Source organism: Oryx dammah, unplaced genomic scaffold, assembly GCF_014754425.2.
Source record: "Oryx dammah isolate SB20612 unplaced genomic scaffold, SCBI_Odam_1.1 HiC_scaffold_12, whole genome shotgun sequence".
In the NCBI taxonomy this organism is placed as follows: domain Eukaryota; kingdom Metazoa; phylum Chordata; class Mammalia; order Artiodactyla; family Bovidae; genus Oryx; species Oryx dammah.
This window is the reverse complement of record NW_024070196.1, coordinates 17129285-17151168: the sequence shown is the minus strand read 5'-3', so window position 1 is coordinate 17151168 and position 21884 is coordinate 17129285. Positions and strand designations below refer to the sequence as shown.

At 38.2% G+C, this 21884-nt stretch overlaps 1 protein-coding gene across 2 annotated transcripts in view; it reads left to right on the top strand.

Moving 5' to 3' along the window:
- SCOC (short coiled-coil protein) overlaps positions 1-21884 on the top strand; it is a 38234-nt gene that overhangs the window by 3032 nt on the left and 13318 nt on the right. The gene's annotated exons all lie outside the window — the stretch shown is intronic.

The following is a 21884-nucleotide window of genomic DNA, read 5'->3' as shown; positions in this document are numbered from 1 at the left end:
CTTTTTACTCTTAATATGATAAGATTTAACATGAGATCTGCTTCCTTAACAGGTTTTTAAAATACTCCTTTAAGAAAGTGTATTTATTTTTGGCTGCGCTGGGTCTTTGCTGGGCGTGGGCTTTCTCTAGCTGCAGTGAGCAGGGGCTACTCTCCTGTAGGCTTCTCATTGCAGTGGCTTCTCTAGTTGCAGAGCACAGGCTCTCGGTGCCCGGGCTTCAGTAGTTGCAGTGCTTGGGCTTAGTTGCCCTGCAGCATGTAGGATCATTCCCAGACGAGGGACTGAACGTGTGTCCCCTACATTGGCAGGTGGATTCTTAACCACTGGACTGCCAGAGACGTCCTCCCTAACACATTTTTAAGTTAACAATAAGTGAGTAAGTAAGTAAGTGAAGTCACTCAGTCGTGTCTGACTCTTTGCGACCCCATGGACTGTAGCCTACCAGGCTCCTCTGTCCATGGGATTTTCCAGGCAAGAGCACTGGAGTGGCTTGCCACTTCCTTCTCCAGAGGATCTTCCCGATTGAACCCGGGTCTCCCGCATTCTAGACAGACGCTTTACTGTCTGAGCCACCAGGGAAGTCCTTAACCACAGACACAATGCTATTCATGAAATCTTTACAATAGTCTTACATTCCTGAAATGTTATACCTGTTGACGAGCAATTGCCTCTTTCCCCTCGCCCCAGCCCCTGCAGTCATCATTCTAGTTTGTGCTTCTGAGTCTATTTTAGATACCGCATATGAGTGGAATCATACAGCATTTGTCCTTCTGTGACTGGCTTATTTTACCTATTATAATGTCCACCGGGTTGATCCAGTTGTGACATATTGCAGGGCTTCTTTCTTTTTTAAGGCTGAATTCCATTGTATACATATATCACAGTTGTTGATCCAGTCATCTGTTGATTGATGTTTGGACTGTTTCCACATCTAAGCTATTGTGACGAGTACAGCAGTGAATATGAGAGAGCTAATATCTCTTCAAGATCCTGATTTCAATTATTTTGAGCAAACATCCAGAAGTGGGATTATTGACCGTATTGTTCCATTTTTAAGTTTCTGAGGAATCTCAATGCTGTTTTCCATAGTGGCTGCATCATTTCACATTCCCTTTGGTAGTGTAAAGGGTTTTACTTTCTCCATATTCTTACCTACACTTGTAGTCTTTGGGGGCTTTTTATTTTGATTGCCATCATAACAGGTGTTGGGTAAGATCTCATTACGATTTTGACTTGCATTTCACTGATGATTAGTCATATTGAGCATCTTTTCACTTACCTGTTGGCCATGTTTATGTCTTCTCTAAGGAAATGTCTATCGAACTCTTTTGCCCATTTTTAACTGGGTTATCAATGTTTTTGTAATTGAGGAGTTCCTTACCTATTTTAGTATAAATTAGCCTTTTCAATGGCCAGTTATTCCGTTTGCAAATATTTCATCCCATTCTGCGGGTTTCTTTTATATTCCAGTGATTGTTTCCTTTATTGTGAAGGGGTGTTTTCATTGATGTAGTCTTCCTTGTCTATTTTTGCATCATCACCTATTTTTGGTGTCATATCTGTGAAATTATTGCCAAGACCAGTGTCACAGAGCTTTTCCTCTACAGTTTCTTCTAGGAGTTTTATAGCTTTTGGTCTTACATTTAAGTCTTTACTCCACTTTGAGTTGATTTTTGTGTATGGCGTAAGATAAAGGTCTTCATTTTTCTGTGTGTGTACAGTTTTCCTAACACTAGTTATTAAAGAGACTGTTCTTTCCCCATTGCATGTTCTTGGCACCCTGTTGACGATTAGTTGACCTACATGTATAGATGTATTTCTGGACTCTGAATTCTATAGGGTGGTGTGTATGTCTTTATGTCAATACCGTAAGTTTTTTTTTTTTGGTACTATTTTAATTTCTATGCCTTTGTAATATATATTTTATTACACTGAAATCAGGAAGTGTGATAATTCTAGCTGTGTTCTCTTCTTTCTCTCAAGATTTTTGGGGCTATTTGGTGTCTTTTGTGGTCTCATATTAATTTTAGAATTGTTTTTTCTACTTCTGTAAAAAATGCTTTTGAGATTTTGATAAAAACTGCATTCAGTATGTAGATTGCTTTGGGTGGTATGGACATTTTAACAATATTAAAGACTTATACCCTGAAATTTACAAAACAGTGATGAAAGAAATTAAAAGAGATACAAACAAATGGGAAGTCATTACGCATCTTTTAAACACAGCAGACAGTAATAGTAACATGGTTTATATCACTAGTGATATATCAAGTTTAATTCTTTCAACAGGATATGCATTGTTTGCACATCAAATATATGGGAACATTATTCATTTCTCAACACCTTTTTTCTTGAAACACAATCCTCTTGGACTAGATTTAATTTTCTACATTTAACTAGGATAAGAGAACAAGAAAAGTTTACTTTTCTCTTAACTCTACTGTAAGAAAGGCAACAGCCATAGTGATGATGAGATAGCAAACAATACTGAGCCCTGAGCCAGGGGCCCAGCCAGGTAAGGAAAGAGGCTTCTGCAGAGCATGTGCCCTCCTCAGAGAGCCCCGCTTCTTCCTACTTCTAGCTGCCTACTGTCACGAAAGAACAGAAATGCAAAAAAAGCAGAATTACCGAAATACAGATTCTTTTTTTTGCGGGGGTGGGGTGGGGTGGGTGGATGTGCAACTTCCTAATTCTTCCATGTTTTCCACTTAATCCTGATTTTAAAAACAATATCATGGAAGTCCAAACAAAACACATCTTCAGGACAGAAGTGACTGCAGAAGAATCTATTTTCAGACTTCTCAAATCTTCATGATTTATCTCTCTTTTGAGCTTCTGATTCATAATCCAACTGCTTGCTAAATACCTAGCTATGTCCCAGTTGTCAAATGATCTCATCTTACCCCATGGGCACCCCCTAAATCTGTTCCCACTTCTGATTCATAATTTTAATGAATGGTCCCATCATCCACCTGGTTCCTTAAGCGAGAAATTCACAAGCCATTGTCCCATTCTTATTTCTCACAACCCAATCAAATTGCTTATTTCTGTTGACTTGACCTTGAAAATGTTTCTCAAATCAATCTGGCCTTCTCTACTCCTATCACCACTTCCCTGATTAGGCCCCATTATCTCCCACATAAACCACAGCATCAACTGCCCAACTGTTCTTCCTATTTCAGTTCTTATCCCTTCAAATCTCTCCTCCACACTGACTACATCACTCCCTCTCCCTGCAAAGACCGATCGATGCCTCGCATCCCCTGCTGGATGAGGTTCAAAACACTTAACGTGGCATTTAAAGTCTCCCTCTTCCTGGCTCCGCCTATCTCTTCAGTGTCATTTCCTGCCGCGTGGCTTCAGCTCAGTATGAAACACTTAATGTCCTATGCACACATTGTCTATTTCATGCCTCTGGACTTTGCTCTCTCTGCCTGGAATAATACCACTCACCCTTTCTTGCCTGGCTAATTCCCCTTTATTCTTTAAGAACCCATCAAGGTATCACTTTCTCCAGGAAGCCTTCCTTGACCTTCCCATACTGATTTAGGTTTCCTTTCTCCTTCCTGAAAATTCCAAGCTTACATTTTTTTCATAGCATATTATACAAGCTTGTATGTATACGAGCCCCTCTACCCTCTGCCAAGAGACTGTGAGCTGCTAAAAGATGGAACCTGGGTTTTAAACTGTCTGTATTTCTGGCACCTAACCCAATGTCTGGTACCTAATAGATGCTCAAAACATTTTTGCCAAATAATTTTGATTGAGTTTCTGTGTACACTGAGATGAAAGCCCCTAACCAAGAATCGACTCCTAGGGTCAACTTTCTTAAATCATTTCTTTCTTAAATCATTTCTTTCCTATCTCCACTTCCAAGCCAGTTTAGTTCTGCTTTCAGAAAACATTTTTTGACCACTACTGTCACATACCAGGGAGTAGACAGGACCTGGCTGTTTGGAGAATCAGCTCAGAGTAGTGTGGCAGAAAGGGCTTGAACTTGGGAGTCAGAAATGCCTGGGTTTGAGTCCGGTGGACTTTGAGCAAGTTATTTAACATCCCTGAGCCTCAGTTTCCTCAGTTGTGAAATGATCCTAACAATATGTCTCAGAATTGTTTTGAAGATTAAATGAAATAATAAAAGAAGTTTCCTGAAACAGCCTGGCTTACAGTAAGTGTTCAGTATGTTTTAGTTCCTCCTTTGCCCACTTCAAGGAGATCACCCACAAGTTTCTTGAAAGGCACCAAGATTTGTTCACATCGGTTGTCATGGTAACAGCAGCATCCTGTGGACACTGCTCTATAAGCTGGGACTGACTGTTGACGTCCTCCCGATCAAGAGGCTTGTGGTAGAAGGGGGAGGTGCGGATGAACAAACTCTTTTAACAAGAGCATGATTCTTTTCTGATACAAATAAGACAGCTCTTCTTTTCCGTCTTCATCCTGGACCTCGCCTTTTCCCTGCCAATGTTCTTCTCAACGCCGTCCTCTTTCATGGCTCAGCCTCCTTCCTGACTCTGCTTGCTAAAACTCTCCTGGATGATATTCAAAGCTGCTTCTGCGTCTGCTTTTGGCATCAGCCAATTAGCCTTCATTGTAAAGTGGTAATAAGCTTCCTGGAGAAGTGGCACAATTGTTGTGTGCTTTTATTTGGTGCTGCTTTCTACCACCATACAGAAAATGTAACAATACCTGCCTCATGCCCTGCTGAAAGGAGGGTGGGTTTGAAAAGCTTTCTGAAGGCCATCTGCCATCCCCTCAGCCACGCAGCAGATCAGACACGAGGCCCTGCATTAGTTAGCACTCCAAGTAAAAGGTATCAAGGGCCTGTATTCCTTTTCATCTCACCCTCCATTATAATGCAGGCTAAAGCAGGAAACAGACTCATGGCTACGCAGCTGGGAGACCCACTGAGCCATAGCAGGAGTCTTGCCTGAGACAAGGGAGCAGGCCTTTTTCTGATGGTGAATGGGGCCAGGGTTTGCAGCCAGCAGTTTTCCAAGGTCCCCTACCCTGCTGCTAATGGCTTGACTGGGTTACATTGGACCTCATGGGAGGACTTGGTGCTGGTGAGCATCTCAGAGTGGAGGCATCCTTACGTAAGCACACAAGGATGAGGAGAGGGCTGGTCACTTGTGCTGCTCAGGATATGCTCCCCACGTTACCTCAGTTTACACCATCCACCAATTTGGCTATGAATATTAACTTAAAAGATTATTCAGACATCCTTAGAGATGTCAACAGAGATTGTCTCTAGTACTGTAGAAATGTTTCTCGTGGATTTGAACGAGGGTGTTCATTGTACCAACGATGGCAGAAAGTTTCAGCAAATCTTAATTGGCATTTGGGATCCGTATGAGTAGAGATAATGACATTGACCGAGTGAAGTCTCATTTCCTGCAAGCTGAGTATAATATAGATAGTGACATTAAAAATACCTCTCTGGCCCAGTAAAATGCCCTAGAGACTCAGCAGAAGAGATTTAATAAGAAAAAGGAGATTAATTTTGCTTCTCAGTAATTTCTGAGAATGCTATGACTCTGGGATCACTAATGTATTGCTAGAAATTGTAAGTGCTCTTTCTGTGAAAAAAAATCTTCCACCAGAGGAAATCTGCTTAACTGTAATAATCTAGCATAATGCAAAACCTTGTTTTAATAAACAAGCTTAAGAAATGGAATATTAGGACAGTATCTAAATATTTTCAGTAATCTAGAGTATTCTCTAATTTTCTTATCAAAACACAAGTAGTATTTTGACTCTTACTTTAAAAGACAAAACCACCCATCAACTGCCCTGCATCAGCAATGTGTTTTTTCTTAGATTAGATTGTGGTGATTTAGTTACTAAGTTGTGTCTGACTCTTGCGACCCCATGAACTGTAGCCCGCCAGGCTCTTCTGTCCATGGGATTCTCCAGGCAACAATACTGGAGTGGGTTGCCATTCCCTTCTCCAGGGATCTTCCGGACCCAGGGATTGAACTCAAATCTTCTGCATTGGCAGGTGGATTCTTTACTGCTGAGCCACCAGGGAAGCTGCTTTATTAGATTAACAACAAAAATGGGGGGAAGAATGTTAATTTTATATGGAATCCTTCATAACTGTGCTAATTTCTATTTCCTAGAGAAAAATCCAGATGAGAATCAAAAGATCAAGGATGAATTTTATTTACCTGAGCTCATGAGTTAAAGAGACGCTGCCCTTCCCTAGGTCCTTTTCCTGCTGAGAAGGGGGCCTAGGTGGCTATTTTCCTTATGTGGACATTCATGTCACAAAGGCCCCAGTTAGACTGCATGAGCTTTGGACCACTTCCCCTCACAGGCCCCCAGCCTGCCTGATCTGTTCAGAATTTGAGGGTCAGAGCCTGGTTTCCTTAGAGGCCCTTGGAGTTCCTCTGAGAGACCCTCAGAAAAGAGAATCTGGAGTGCAGAGAGAAGGAGGCTAACTCTAAAAGAACAGGGCAGACTGGAGGGACCAGCTTTAGCTGTGTTCATCAACACTTGAAATACAATTTTTGAATGATCCCAAAGCTCTCAGTGACCCTACAGGAAATAGTATGTACTCCAATCACAGAATCAGAGTTATTGGAAAAGCTGTTTCAGGAAGACATGTTGTGCTTTCACGGATAGGCTTCAGCCTTCTTTTTCATCCTTGGACTTGACACTGGAAACAGAAGGGACTCAGTGGCCGCCCACATGAATGGTCCAGGAGAACAGAGAGCCTCCCTCGCTGCCTTTCTGTAACGACGACCTGGGTCTTCTGTCCACCAGCCTCCCAGGGATGCTCGCAGCCAACAGTAGCCTCTTTTTAGCCCTTACTGGCTTGCTTCCCCATTTAATCATTATTCCCCTGTTTTTTCACACAAGCATTTCATTGTCAGCTTAATGATTTTGGCTGTGCACATGCGTGGTTTTCTTCTTGCTGGTACCATGACACTCTAAAAACTGTTGGAAAAAGCTTGCATTTTAAGACACGTTCATCCTTTCTTATCTATTCTGAGAATCTTCACTCCCTTTTCCCAACAGACAAAAGACAACTCTTACTTGCCCATCTGTGTGAATATTGAGCCTTCATTTGCATTGCTGGTGGCAAGGTTAGTGGGGTTTTCCAAGGTTGTTATAACTATTCAGAAAGATTTGTTCATAGAAGTATTTAGGAGATTTTTTTCAACAATGTTCCTTACCTTTTTTAATTTTAGTATTTTAAACGGCCTGAGGTTTGTGCCAGGACAGTGTTCCTCAATGTACAGTGGACTCCTAGCCCTTCTCCTTTAAAATACTGTAAGAACAGAATTTCTATGTTTATGTTAAATAAAACATAGTTGATGTATAATTTGAGCAACTGAACAGTTGGCAGTTATAATTCAGGCAGACTGAATTTCTCAGCCAGTGCCTTTCTGTGAAATACTTAGTGATCATCAAATACACAATTACCTATATTTCAAGGAACTTCCCAAAGAATATATTTTGTAGAATTTTTTCTGCTAAGAAAGCAGTAACTCTTTTATTGGTTCATTTTGTAAGTTAAGACATTATCCTTTTTCCATAGTATGTAATCATTCGACATAAAAGAAATTAGGCAAATTCACAGTGAACTAGTTATCTTTAGAAAGCAAACTGTGTGCAATACTTCTGTCATACTCCAGTGATTAGATTTTTAAGGGCTTTTAAAAAACTTTTTTTTAGGGGTACTATGCAGAAAAACTAAAGCAGACATTGGAGAAAAATCAGTCAGTTGTCGCTTTAGTTTTCCCATAGGTTCTCAATTCTGGAGAAAATCAGTTGGTTTCTTTAGAAATCCTAGTGAACTTTTGGATATGTGATGTCATCTAAAAAATAACCCACCATCCATCACAATTAAACCAGGAGAGTCACAAAATTAAGTATTTGGAGTATGCCCACATTTTGTCATGTATCCTTTGATAAATGATAATAAAATTTATCAAGACCTTAACACATTCCAGGCACTGTGCTGAGAATTTCACATTCACTGTCTTATTTCATCCTCACAAATAGTGTAAGATATTATTATATTAATGGATATTATATTAATAGATATTATTACGTCTGTTTTTTCAGTCCGAAGACTCGGACTCAGAAAGGTTTAGGAATTTGTGTTGGGTTAGCCAAAAGGTTCATTTGGGTTCTTCTGTGCCATCTTATGGGGAAATTGAACCAACTGTTTTGGCTAACTTAATATGAAACAGAATTGGGCGAGCAGTCCAGGTCTGGGTGACTTCAAAGCCTTCATTAAATGAGTGCATCAGGACACAGATTACCAGATAGCATAACTGCATTATACTGACAAGGTAAAGGTGCTCAGGTGCTGGACAATGAAATATGGCCCCTTAGTTATGTTATCAGGTCAGTGTTTCAAAATGTAATCACAGAATCAGAGGGCAAGAAGCACCCCTGAGGCTCGCTAACAATACGGGAGTATGCTCAGACAAGAGAGAGTATCAAATTGCACCTAAGTTGTGATCATAACCATGTGAAAGTAATTTATGTATATGGACTGGGATGGAAGAGAAACTCGGGAAAATGTACTTTGTAGTGTGAGGAGATTATGAGCGTTACATTTTCATGTTCTATTCATGGAATTTTTTTTTCTTAATGATAAAATTAAAAGGTTTTTCTGCTATATGGAAGTAAAACACAGATCCTAACAGGAGTGCTGATTTTGAGAAGTATGTGAAAGCACCAGCGCTCGGATTGTCGCTGTTCAGTTGCTCAGTTGTGTCCGACTCTTTGTGGCCCCATGGGCTGCAGCACGCCAGGCTTCCCTTGTCCTTCACTATCTCCTGGAGTTGGCTCAGATTCTAGGATTAAGGGCACCTATCAAAATATCACTACTGCCTTCTGCCTTTTTAGTGATGCATGTGATCAATTGCCTCAGTAAAATAAAATGTAGCAAGTGGTAGATTTGGCTATAGGACATGCTAGGCACAGAGGGTGGGGAGCAGGGGAGATAAGACCTAAACTCTAAATGCTACCCTTCTGCACTTGTTGTTTAGTTGCTCAGTTGTGTCTGACTCTTTGCGACCCCATGGACTTCTGCCAGGCTGCTCTGTCCAAGGGATTTCCCAGGCAAGAATACTGGAGTGGGTTGCCATTTCCTTCTTCAGGGGAATCTTCCTGATCCAGGGATTAAACCCACATCTCCTGCCTTGGGAGGTGGATTCTTTACCATTGAGCCACCAGGGAAGCCCACCCTTCAGCACAGTCATATCTTATTTAAGTTTTAATTTTATTATGAAATAATCTCAAGAACCAAAATTTGAAAATCCATGAAGAAGGATCCTTTCTCCTGAACTATCTGAGAGTAAGCTGCCAATCTAATGCCCCATCCTCCCTGGATACTAATGCATACATGAGTATGCATTTCCCACAGATAAGGACCCTCAAGGCCTCTCTCCTTCATAATCAGAGTACAATCAACAAAGTCAGGGAAATGACATTTGTACATTACTATCACCTCATCTTCAAAGTGCATTTAAGTCTTGCCAGTTGTCTTGATTATATTTATGACGGTAAAAGCATCCAGTTAGAATCACACATTGCATTTAGTTGTCATGTCGCTTTAGCCTCCTTCAGCCTGGAACAATTCCTCAGTCTTTACTTGAATTTTGTAACCCTGATGCATTGAAAGATTATAGGGCAGTTATTTTGTAAAAGGGTCCTCAACATTCACACACTTGGCAATACTGAAAGTGATACTGTGTTTTGCTCATTGCACCAGGTGGCACATACTCTCTATTTATCCCTTTACTAGTGGAGGTTCACTTTGATCCCTTGCTTACAGCGGTGTCCTCCTCCTTCTTTTACTAATTAGCAAGTATTTAGAGGGGATATTTTGAAACCAACTAATATTGGTTTGATGTGTCTTACAACTAGATTATAAGCTTTTTAAGAGACTCCTATATTCTAAGTGACCAACACATTAGGAGTTCAAAGTATACTTTTTGATTGAGATTGACTTATTTATTTTTATAGGGTACAGAACATATATGTCTTCTTTTGGGCTCATGGTTTTAAAATGTACATATCTTTAAAATGTGCAGTCTAATGGAGGAAGGAGAACTTATTTGTCAATTAGAATATGTATTCATTTAGTCTGAGAGCTCTTTGATTTTTTTTATAGCTGATGTTTAATAGAAGATTAATTCAGACTTGACAAGTGTTCATTATTTTGTACTTTTCATTCAGTATTTTTTATAGACTCAGAAATTTCCTAAATAAATTCTTTGTTTTGATTATTATTGCTGTACAACAACATATCCCAAAACCTAACGTGGTAAGGCAACAGTCATTTTGTTTGTTCGCTATTTTGTGACTTAGAGATTCAGGGTGCAGGGGGTTGGATGGGCAGTTTGCCCTTGAAAACCCCTGAGGCTGTTGCAGGAGGATGTAAGCTGGTCCTTTGAATCTAAGGCTCAGTAGACTTTTAGATCCACCCCTGAGGGGAGACTTCAGGCAAGTCATTTTATTTTTCTAGGTTTCATTTTCCACAGATAATGAAATAAAATAGGCAAATTCTTCTGAGAACTCTTCCAGCTCAAAAGTTGAGTTTATGAAATGAAAAAATGATGTTTGGATATGAACAGCTACACATAAATCATTGTGCATATATAAGGTGATCTTACAAGTAGAAAATGCTACTAAATGAAAGGAGAACTGGAGGATTGAAATAAACATTTTTCGTGGTGAAATAGAAACTTATCTTGAATCAATTTTGCCACTAGAGGTCACCAGTGTACCATCTCAAAGAGAATAAATGGCATCAGGTCACTAGCATTTCCCTCTCTATGGCTCCAAACGTTGGTCATGTTGTCTTTCAGGGTATTCTGATCTCCCGACAGCTGCCAGAGACGTAAGTTATGATGAAGTGACCCCAGTTGTTGTTATAGGTGATGGTTCATATGTGCCTAATGCTCTGTAAGTGTGAAGGGCCACGACTCGGACCGTAAAGAAAATGACTGGCTTTTTTCCCTTCCCGCTGGGATGTATTAAGAGGCAGTGAGGTAATTTGGTAGAAAGTCATGTGAGCTCTGAAGTGAAAAGACACTGTGGAAATACTGTGTCATCCTCTATCGCAGCACAGACACATCTGCTTTTCATGAGACAGAAAAAGGAAGGACCCAGAACAGAAGGTTCATTCAACCAATATTTACAGACATGTATGAGGCACTGTGCTGGCAATTGGGTTATATGAATTAAGAAAATCAGCTGGTTCTTCCTCAAGGAATTTAAGGAATCAGGTATAGGAGGCTTTCTGTTCAGATACTCTTAGTACCCGCAGGCCACCAAGCACTTGAATTCCCATGTCTGCAGGTGGTCACTTAGAGCATGGCCAAGCCAGCGGTTTTTTAAAGTTGATGACATTTTGCTGAGGTGACATTAAGAGTAGATTATGTACCTTTTACATAAAATCCAAAACTAAACTGCAGAGACACGTGCCAGAAATGTTAAAATGCTGAGTTAGACTGTGGCCAGTGATGCTTGTTAGAAAACATATGAAAACTGATTTTGAGATAAAACTCTTTAAGTGAGAGAAACAATGCCCTAAGCGAAATGAACGCCCTGAAACAGAAAGATCCATAGCACTTGCCTCTGAAGAAACTCTTGTGAGAAGAAAGAACTCCAGGATGCCTTTGAAGGGCATATCAATTTTCTCCCCAAATGAAAATTACATCCTACTTTCTCATAACCTTGCTTCATGTAGTACATACAAAAAACCTACTTCAGATTCCAGAACTCACAATTCTACCATCAAGGATGAGTAGCAAGGAATTTTGAGGTTCTGTCAAGTTATTCAGCTCTTTCGATAACTTGAGGAGTTATTTCTTCTACAGCTTTAAGGCCATATCTGAGCAGGACAGGCAAAGCACCTGTCCCTTAGTAGCAAGTCATTCTCTTGTTTTCTTCCCTCATTAGAGAAGAGGAAAGGGGGCTGGCCAAATCTCTGCTTCAAGTTGAGGAACCCTTGATCTGCTTTTGCTGTGATAGGTGTTACTAATTACCCTGGCAATTAATAATTTTAACCATTTGTTTTCAAAACAAACTACAGATAGGCTTGTTTCGCCTTCTGATTGTTGCAAAGTTTGATGACATAGCAAAAAAGAAAGGGTGGGGGGAGACACAAAATATAATGATGTATTTAAAAATGTGTTTACTATGACTATGCCATTGACTTCTATTCATGTTTCTTCAATGCCAGCTAGTGTAGTTTGCTTCCTTTTTGACTGATAGGCATCCCACCATCACCTTATGAGACATTTGGTCCTATCTGTCCCATTTGTCTCCCTTGAAATAACTGTATCAAGAAGGAGAAAGGAAATTAGGAATTTGTCATGTACTAAAGAGGTTAGAGGCTTGAGGCAGTCTGCCATGGGGCCTGAGTGTCACTGCCCATTCTTGATGGTCTGCCAAGAGCACACGGCCCTGCCTGGCTATTACCCAGGCCGTTTCAGAAGGTGTGGTTGTAGAGAACAACTCTAAGGGACAAGGTCATGCCTTCTACTCTTCATAAAGAATGAAGAGTGAGCTTGCTTCCACTTGCCTTAAAAGCAAGAACTTCTGTGAGCTAAGCACTCCTCCCACATAACAGCCCTCTGTGTGTGCAGGTGCCAGTCTGGTGGGGGGTGCTGGGGGGAGGATGGGAAGTGGAAGCAAATCAGCATGAAGCTCACATGCTGTGAGCCATGAGGAAGAGAGTCCTTGGACTTGGACATAGACATCTCGCATCTTCTCCCAGCATTCACAAAATCAAAGCAGGCTAACTTGTAAGCTTGTAAATTGTGTAGAATCCCAGTTCCTTACACAGTCTGACAGAGGAACTCTCCCAAGTGGATTATTTAGTGTAAATGATTTCCAGGGAAACAGAAAACTATAAGGATTATGTCTGTGTATCTAAAGTAAGAAAACCTATCAGCAGCCCAGCATTTTAGAGCCTTGCTACCAACTCACATGCTTTCTTTTATAAAATGTTAATTTCCTTGCCACCCTGACTCCTCTGCCCTTCAAAGAATCACTTTGTCTTATTAAACTGAATCCCTTTTATGCTCCAAGAGCCTGATGATTAGTCTTGATTTTATAAAAATTAAGTGGAATAGGTACTCAGGTATGAAATGATTGATAATGGTAGATTCATGTGTAGAGAATCACAGAAACCCCAAATCATAAAAGCTCAAATGGAGTGGCTCAAAGATAACTAGCCCAGGAAAGCTTTCAGATCTTATGGCAGGCACGGAGCTAAGGAATGGACTGTCAGACACAACCAAAGCATCAAAGGCTGACTCTTAAACATGGGCAACCAACTGCTAAAAGTATTACTTGATAAATTCCTCAATGTTATTTTATACAATATTAGAGAAGCAGAATTAACTTTATCTCAGTCTCTCATCTGAGGAAGCAGAGGTGTATGGTAAAGTGACTCATCCCCCACAGCCTTACGGTCAATTTCAAATATGTGGATACTTTACAGCATCTGGGCTTCCCAGATGGCTCAGCGGTGAAGAATCCATCTGCTAATGCAGGAGACCCGGGTTCAATTCTTGGGTCGGGAATATCCCCTGAAGAAAAAAATGGCAACTGATTCCAGTATTCTTGCCTGGAAAATCCCATGGATGGAGGAGCCTGGCAGGCTACAATCCATGGGGTCACAAAAGAGTCAGACACAACTGAGCAACTAAACAACAACTACAGCATCTAGTGCTAATGAACATTAAACTTTTAAACTAGTGACTATATGAAGAATTGAATGAACACATATAGCTCGACTCAGATCTTGAATCCGGGTTTTCTCTTCTTCAAACCAGTGCTTGTTGCCCTGTTGATAGACCTGATTTTCCAAACCAGTCATTTGCATACCAATGTTGCAATTTTTGCCATGTTAAGATTGCCAGGAGAAATATCAATAACCTCAGATATGCAGATGACACCACCCTTATGGCAGAAAGTGAAGAGGAACTAAAAAGCCTCTTGATGAAAGTGAAAGAGGAGAGTGAAAAAGTTGGCTTAAAGCTCAACATTCAGAAAACGAAGATCATGGCATCTGGTCCCATCACTTCATGGCAAATAGATGGGGAAACAGTGGAAACAGTGTCAGACTTTATTTTGGGGGGCTCCAAAATCACTGCAGATGGTGATTGCAGCCATGAAATTAAAAGATGCTTACTCCTTGGAAGGAAAGTTATGATCAACCTAGATAGCATATTCAAAAGCAGAGATATTACTTTGCCAACAAAGGTCCGTCTAGTCAAGGCTATGGTTTTTCCAGTGGTCATGTATGGATGTGAAAGTTGGACTGTGAAGAAAGTTGAGCACCGAAGAATTGATGCTTTTGAACTGTGGTGTTGCAGAAGACTCTTGAGAGTCCCTTGGACTGCAAGGAGATCCAACCAGTCCATCCTAAAAGAGACCAGTCCTGGGTGTTCATTGGAAGGACTGATGCTGAGGCTGAAACTCCAATACTTTGGCCACCTCATGGGAAGAGTTGACTCATTGGAAAAGACCCTGATGCTGGGAGGGATTGGGGGCAGGAAGAGAAGGGGACGACAGAGGATGAGATGGCTGGATGGCATCACCGACTGGATGCACATGAGTTTGAGTTAACTCCGGGAGTTGGTGATGGACAGGGAGGCCTGGCATGCTGTGATTCATGGGGTCACAAAGAGTCGGAGATGACTGAGCGACTGAACTGAACTGAACTGAATCTAACCATTCAATTAACATCACTTTCAAACTTAGCTTTGTTCAAAACAATATCTGCAAATTGAGGATTGTGTTATTCATATTTTTCTATTATTACAAAATACGCGTGTGTGTGGGTGTGTGTTCAGTCGCTCAGTCATGTCTGACTCTTTGCAACCCCTTGGAATGTAGCCCACCAGGCTCTTCTGTCCATAGGATTTTTCAACCAAGAATGGATTGCCATTTCCTTCTCAAGGGGATCTTCCCAACTCACAAAACCACGTCCTTCATTGACAGGCAGATTCTTAACCACTGCACCACCTGGGAAGCCCCAAGAAAATACAAAACTATTTAAAAAGCTCATTGTTTTCAACCAGAGCTATAAGCAACAATCTTTGGGAAACATTGATTAGAGAGTCAAGACTGCATAGACTCATTCCTTACTATTTTCATTTTTGTTGATAAGTTCAAATCTTGATTCCATGGAGACCCTAAAATTCTGAACTTTCATTTGAGAAACAGTAAAAACACACTGGTAATTTCTTACATTTTTCTCTATTAAACAAATGAATGAAATGATTCTCTTCAAATTAGCCAACTATTGGTTATTATTAGGAAATTATAATCTTCAGAAAAGTATATGAAAACAATTTACCAAATAGCACTATAGCATACTATTAAGTCTAGTCTTGAAATCAAGTTTCAACAAGCAGAATATATTCTTTACTCACCAAATTCAGGACAACACTCATTCTCCAATGAATTTAATAACCTTTCAAGGGAAAAAAAAATAAGTAAAAAGGAAAATGTGAGTTCTTTTTTAGGAATGAGATCAAACACATTTTGCAAATTAATGAGTGTAAAGTATGAGGAACACACCTGGTTACACTTGAAAGTTATCAAAATGTTCCATTTAGCATATTTCACTTTAAAATATCCACAGTATGTTTAGAACCCTCTAATTACTAAAAACAAGTTCAAAGTTTTTATGAGCTTGATGAGAGTATGTCAGACTAGAACATCAAAATGAACTTGGAAGTTTCTCTATTTTATTAATCATTTCTTCCTCACACAATACTTTGCCTTGTAATGATAAATTATAGTTTCCCATTTGGAGTTCCCCATTCTCTATGAAGACTATTTTAATTTATGCTTTTATTTATGTAGTTTATAATATATGCACATTCCAGATCACATGAATGGTCATCTTATGATCAGTTATTTCTATGCAATCTCAGTGGTCCCTATTGAATGTTTTCCTTATTCAGAAGAGAATTTTGTGGCTATTTTTAAACTATTTTTTAACTGAAAAATGTAATGCAAATGAAACAATATAACAAAAGTTCACTTCATATAAAGTTTGCCAAGGTTTCTATACCCTTTTTATATTCATTGGATGTACTGTTCCTTTTGGTCACTTTTTGCCATTTCAAGATTTTTTTCCTGTTCTTTCAAGGACACATCTTAATTATCAGCAACATTGTTTTAGCCAGTTTGCAATCTTTTGTGAATGACATGTTGCTTGTGACAACATTATGGTTAACTTTTTGTATGCTATCTTCTTCAGATAATTTGTCTAAAGATTTCCTCTAAGTTCAAATTCTCTAGCAAGATACATGTTTGATACTGAAATTTTAAAAAAGGTGAATGCTCTAGAATTACCATATCCTACTTATTGGTAATCATTTTCCTTCATTTTAAAAATAGTTTTATCTTCCAAGGGTGTATCCAAAATAAACCATAGGGGCTTTTTATTTTTTTTGGTCTGTTTTTTAAAATGTAGTTTAAGTGTCTTCTTATCTACAAGTCTTCTCTCCATTCTTTTTTCTTCCAATGCAATTTATTTGTTAAACAAAAGGACTTTTTTTTTTATGTTATTTGTTCTTGACTTGTTGCTGTTTTGTTCCATGATCAGATTTCGATGTTTATCCAAACAGTAGATTTAACACATTTCTCTGTTCTCTGTATTTCCTGTTAAATTGCTAGGTATGGGTTTGATCTGGTCAGCCTGCATTAAAAAAAATTTTTTTTGCGAGACTATTTCATTGGTGATGCAGTCTTCTTACACCATGAAAGGAAATGGTATCTGCCAGGTTCTCTGTGTATTGTTAATGATATTGGCGCCCAGTGACAAGACCAGCGTCCTTCAAGTCTTTTTCACTGTGCCTCAGCCACAAAGCCTTTTAGACATTACTTTCCTAGTCATCCCCTCCCCCTGGGAAACTGTCTTTTGCCAAATTTGTAAAGCCAGTATGTCTTCAAATATTTTTCAGTACCACACTCTTTTTCCTTTCCTTCTATGATTCTGATGACACAAATGCCAGGTCTTTTTTGTCATCCTTGTGTTCTGAGTTTGTTATTTTTTTTTTTTCAACCACTTTTCTCCCTATTTGACGGCTGGATTATTTCTACTGAGGTACCCTCCAGTTCATTCTTCTCTCTTTCATCTCCATCCTGCCACTGGATCTTTGGAGACAGTTTTAAATTTCGGTTATTTTATTTTTCAGTTATACAGTTTCCATTTGGGTCTTATTTATAGCTTTTATTATGTTCTTATACTTTAGATTATAACTTTTGTTTCAGGAGTTTCCATAATTGTTTGTTCAAGTATTTTTAAATAGCTGCTTAAAATCTTTTCAAGACAACTTCAACATTTGTGCCATCTCAGGGTTGCTGTGTTCTTTTCACATAAAGTGAGATTTTCATGGTTCTTCATAAGCTGAATAACTGCGGATTGGATCCTGGACATTTTGTCTGTAACATTATGAGACCCTGGGTCTTGTTTAAGTACCAAGGAGAATGCTGCTATTTTTGTTTTGGTAGGAATTTGAGTTGGTTAGGTTGAAGATGTAAGTTCCAAACCACATTCTTTGGGCTGTGGTTCCAATGTCACTTCAATTTGGAAAGTCTTGGCAGTGCTTTATTTTTACTTAGTTCTAGCAATCTTAATAATTCAATAGAGTACGTATTATGATACTCATTTTCCAGGTAAAAAGATAGGTTTTAATTCAGTCTATTACTAGCTGTGTGATATTGGACAAGACACTCTTTGAGCTTTGATTTCCTCATCTGTAAAATGGGGTTGATAATCCCTGTATCACTGGATTGACGATTGAGTAAAATATCACATGTAGCATACCAAGCATACTGCAAACCTTAAAGAAACCTGGCTAGTATTCTCATTAAAGAAAGAAATCAGCTTTGGTGAGGAAAAGTAATATAAAATCAAATATATAAATTTTAAATTACAGAAGATACCTTTTGGGAATTGTATACACTGTGTAACCACCATCCCAATCAAGATATTATAAAACATTTCCATTATAGCAGAAAGCTCCCACAAGCCCCTTCTCAGTCAACCCTCTACCCAATATCAACCCGAGGCAACCACTGATCTGATTTCTACACAGCAGATAAGTTTTGTCTCTTCTAGAACTCTATAGTAACAAAATCATGCAGTCTATATGTTTTCCCTCAGGCTATTTTCACTCAGCACAATATAGTTCAGGTTCATCCTTATTAACAGTTTGTTCCTTTTTATTCCATTGGGCTACCCTAGTGGCTCAGTGATAAAGAATCTGCCTGCAATGCAGCTTCCCAGGTGGCTCAGATGGTAAAGAATCTTCTTGCAATGCAAGAGACCCAGGTTTGATCCCTGGGTTGGGAAGATCCCCTGGAGAAGGGAATGGCAACCCATTCCTGTATTCTTGCCTAGAGAATTCCGTGGACAAAGGAGCCTGGTGGGCTACAGTCCATGGGGTTGCAAAGAGTCGGACACAACTGAGCAACTAACACACACATGCAAGTATTCCATTATTTCATTGGGAGTTTTTCTATTATTGATTTAAAAGGTTCTTAGAAATTCCAAATTCAAGACCTTTGTTACATAATGTATTGTGATTGTCTTTTCATTTTCTAAATGATACCTTTCAAAGAACATGGAGTTTTAATTCTTATAAAGTTCAATTAATCTTTTCTATTTTATTATTGTTTTTGTGACCTTTCTCAAAAAATTTGCTGACACCTAGGAGACAAAGATTTTCTTCTCTGTCTTCTTCTATAAGTTGTATATCTCTATGTTTCTGTCTATGATCCATTTTGAATTTACAGTTTTGTGTATGATGTAAGTAGGGGTTGAGATTCTTTGTCTTTCTTTGTTCTTTCAGAATTGTTTTGGCTATTGTAGATTCTTTGTATTTCCATATGAATTTTAGAATCAGCTTTAGAACATGATTACTGAGAGAAATGAAACTCATGGAGCCAGCATCACAATTGCCCAGGCTCCCTGTCTAGGGGACAACTGATAGATTTGATTTTCTAGTAATTTGTTGAGGACTTCATGTCTATGTTCAGTTTTATATTTTTTAATGTCTTCATCTACTTTTGATATCAGAGTAATGCTGTTCTCATAAAATGAGTTAAGAAGTGTTCTTTCCTATTTTATTTTCTGGAAGAGTTTATGGAGAATTGATGAAATTTCTGAAAATAACTAGAAGAATTTACCAGTGACATCATCTGAATATATAGTATCTTTTGTGGGAAAATTAACCTGGTAATTACATTTCAAAATACAGACAAATTTTAAAATATAGACAGAGAACTATTCATATCATCTGTTCTTGTTGAGTGAGCTTTTTATTTTTTTTTTCTTTCAGGGATTTGTCCATTTTATCTAAATTATCAATCTTATTGGCATAGGTTGCTCTTAGTAGTCTCTCGTTAGCCTTTTAATGTCTATAGAATCTATAATGATGCCCCCTCTTATTCTTGATATCTGTAATTTATAGTGTCTTCTCTCTTTTCCTAGATAATTCTGCCTAGAGCTTTTAATTTTATTGTTCCTTTAAAAGAACCATCTTTTGATTTCATTGATTTTTTTCTATTGTTTTAAAGTTTTTCAACATGATTAGTTTCTACTCTATATTATTTCTTTCCAACTGCTTCTTTTGAGTTTAATTTGTCCTTCTTTTCCTAATTTCTTCAAGTGAACACTTAGATTCTTATTTTGAGACCTCCCTTGTTTTCTCATATAAGCATTTAGTGGTAAGGAAATATCTCAAAGCACTGCTTTCATTGCATCTCATAAATTTGACATGTTTACATTTTAATTAAATATATTTTCTAATTTCTCTTGTGACTCACATTTTGTTTAGAAGCAGGTAGTTTAATTTCCAATTACTTGGGTTTTTAAAAAATACCTTTTTGTTATTAATTTCTAGTTTAATTTCTTTAGGGGCAGAGAAAATATTTTGTCATGACTTCAATCATTTAAACTTTGTTGAGGTTGTTTTATGGTCCATTTTTGTGAATATTCCATGTGCATTTAAAAAGAAGACGTGTTCTAGTTATTGGGTGGAATGTTCTAGAAATGTCAAATATGTTAAATATATCGATAGAATTTTCATTCAGGTCTTCTATATCAATAGATCCCACTCTGTTGAAACTACCTTTGTAAATTCCAAAAGTATTAGTGCCAGTATCCCACCCTAAAGACTAAAATTTTAATAAAGGTGGGATGTAGCATTTAATAACTCTTGTTCTTTGAAGTCATTAGGAGATTTCCAGGTGAGTCTAATGTGAAGGCAAGCTTCAGGCGGGATCTGTATCCTTATAGATCTTCTGTATATTTGTTTTACAAATTATAGAGAGGGAAGCCATGCACTTTCCAATTACTATTGTGGGCTAGTTTCTTATTTCAGTTCTATCAGTTTTTGCTTCAGTGCCATTTTGTAGCTGTTAGGATTTGTATCTTTTTAATGAACTGATCCCTTTATCTTGTTTTAATATCAGTCTCCCCAGTACTAGTGAAGGTAAACATTAAAAAAATCTTTCTGATCACTAAGTTTTCCTCTTTTGTGAGTTGCCTGTTTATGTTATTTGAATACATTTTTTAATTTTTATTTTTAGTTTATTTTGCTTTACAATACTGTATTGGTTTTGCCATACATTGACATGAATCAGCCACAGGTGTACATGAGTTACATTTTTTATCTTTGTTGAGATTCTTTATATTTTCAGAACTTTATTCTTTCAGTCTGTGGCTTGCTTTTTATTTAAAATGTCTTCTGTCTGTGTATAAAACAATCAAAATTTAAATATTTCCCAACGAAAAAATAAATAAATAAATAAATCTTTCCCAACGAACGGTACTGTTTTGTCTGGTTGAACAAATTCCTCCTTACAGTGATGTCATAAAGATACTTGTTTTTTCCTAAAAGTTCAGAATGCATATTTACTTCACACTGCATATTTATTTCATTTGTAATTCAATTTTATTTGCGGTGTGAAATCAGGATCTAATCTCATATTTTTATATGAATAGCCAGTTTAACTAAAACCACCATAATCTGTCTTTTCTATGGCACATTAACAAAGTTATTGTGCCAATTTTACTATGAAGAAGAGGAAACAATAGTTTTTCCCACAACTTCATTAACATTTCTTCCTTACCAAACACTTTTAATTGGATACCAACTTCCAGGTACAGGCACTTGCCTTTCTAACTTTATGTCTGTCTTTGTGTTAATACTGCATTTTAAAAAGTTGCTTTAAAAATAGAATTTAATATGATCTAACAAGTCCACTTGTGGTTATATACTCAAAAGAACTGAAAGCAGAGTATCAAAGAGATATTTGCATATATTGCATTCATAGCAGCATTCATAATAGCTAAAAGTTATAAACAACTCAAGTGTCCACTGAAGGATGAATGGATAAAATGTGGTACACATACAATGAACTAATATTCAACCTTAAAGAAGAAGAAATTCTAACACAAGTACAACATGGATAAACTTTGAGGATGTTATGCTAAGCAAAAATAGGTTAGTCACAAAAGACAAATACTGTATGATTCCACTTAAATAAGGTGCCTAAAATAGTCAGTTGATAGAGACAGAAAGAGTGATGGTTGCTAGGGGCTAGCAGTAGAGGTGAAGTGGGCAGTTGTTGTTCAATGGGCACAGAGTCTCAGTTTTGAAAGGTGAATAAAGTTCTGGGGATTGGTTGCACAACCACAAGAATATGCTTAGCACTACTGAACTGTACACTTTAAAACAGTTATTTATGTGGTAAATCTTTTATGTATGTTTTACCCTATTTAAAACCAAAAGAAAAAACACCCCCCCAAACCTGTTCATCTGGGGGGCGGTGACATCTGCTTTTAACAGTTCTCTTAGTCTTTGGTGTTCTGCAGT